This window comes from Pseudophryne corroboree, chromosome 1 (assembly GCF_028390025.1).
Source record: "Pseudophryne corroboree isolate aPseCor3 chromosome 1, aPseCor3.hap2, whole genome shotgun sequence".
In the NCBI taxonomy this organism is placed as follows: Eukaryota; Metazoa; Chordata; class Amphibia; order Anura; family Myobatrachidae; genus Pseudophryne; species Pseudophryne corroboree.
The window spans coordinates 216,816,812-216,818,280 of NC_086444.1; the positions used below are offsets into that span (position 1 = coordinate 216,816,812).

The 1,469-nt window shown below is 44.7% G+C and overlaps 1 pseudogene; it reads right to left on the reverse strand.

Moving 5' to 3' along the window:
- Window positions 1-1,146: 1,146 nt before the first annotated feature.
- Window positions 1,147-1,266, reverse strand: LOC134946520 (5S ribosomal RNA; annotated as a pseudogene).
- Between the last annotated feature and the right edge of the window lie 203 nt (window positions 1,267-1,469).

A 1,469-nucleotide genomic window follows, 5' to 3' on the forward strand; every position in this document is an offset into this window, starting at 1 on the left:
GTGGATGGATGTAATAAAACTTTACTTTCAAGGTGTGTGTGTATTGTCTTTTTTTGGGTATTTTTTTTAGTAGTAGTACTACAGGTACCCGTTTTTCCGCCGCATGCTGGTACTTGTCGTTCTCCAAGTACCAGCATGCGGGGGGAGGCTTGCTGGGCCTTGTAGTACTGCTACTAAAAACAATATCAATCACTTTTACAAAAAGGCTATCAGCCCCCCATCCGCAGCCCATTGGATGGGGGGGACAGCCTCGGGCTTCACCCCTGGCCCTTGGGTGAAGGGGTCCCCACTCCCCCAGGGTACCCCGGCCAGGGGTGACTAGTTGGATATTTGATGCCACGGCCGCAGGGCACGGTATAAAAGTGACCCCCGGCTGTGGCATTATCTGTCCAGCTAGTGGAGCCCGGTGCTGGTTTTAAAAATACGGGGGACCCCTACGCTTTTTGTCCCCCGTATTTTTGGAACCAGGACCAGGCGCAGAGCCCGATGCTGGTTGCTTAAATATGGGGGAACGCCTGTCCATTTTTTTCCCATATTTCTGCAACCAGGATCGGCTCAAAGAGCCCGAGGCTGGTTTGCCTTAGGAGGGGGGACCCCACGCTTTTTTTTTTTAACATTTAAACTTTATTTATTTTTTAAACAAAGTGCACAATGAAGCCCAGCACGGATCTCTCAGATCCGGCCGAGATTCATTGTATTAAAGTCGGCAGTGTTTTACAAGTCACTCACGTAAAACACTGCCTAAAAAAACGAATGACATCGACATCGGAAAACCCGAAAATGCAGAATACGGCAGCTTAGTAAATTAGTCGTAATAAATTCAAAAAGTTGCAGTTTTACACTTTCGATGTCATTCGTGATTATTCTCCCACCAAATCGGGAGAATTACGAATCTTAGTAAATTTACCCCTGTGTTGTATGTAATTCATGTGGTTTTCAATACCACAATGAGAACCGGAAATCCAAATCTTTGGGCTAGTGGTTTTACTGAGATCACAGTAACACCTTTGTATAATATATGACCATCATTTATTCTACAGCAATCCTATTCAGGATTATTTAGTCGTAGAGAATTAAATCATAAGTCATACAGAACCGAATGCCAATTGGTATTATTGGGGATCACTCTAGATCGGGCAGAAGAATTTTTTGCAGTACCAGGGTGTTCCAGGGTGGTCTCCCATCCGAGTACTGACCCGGCCCTCCACTGCTTGGCTTCCAAGATCAGACGAGATCGGGCATCTCCAGCGGGGTATGTCCGCAATTTTTTAATCTGCCCGTTCAGTCAATCCCAATACCCGTATCGCCAAAATTGTATATCAAAGGTGATCTGAATCAGTCGTGTGTTCAGTATCTAGAGTTATCTTATGCCCATAGAAATGAAATTGTAGCAATATTAATCATATGCAATAATTATATACAGGGGTGTCCACTGTGCAATTCGACAAAATTACGATGAGGACAGTTAA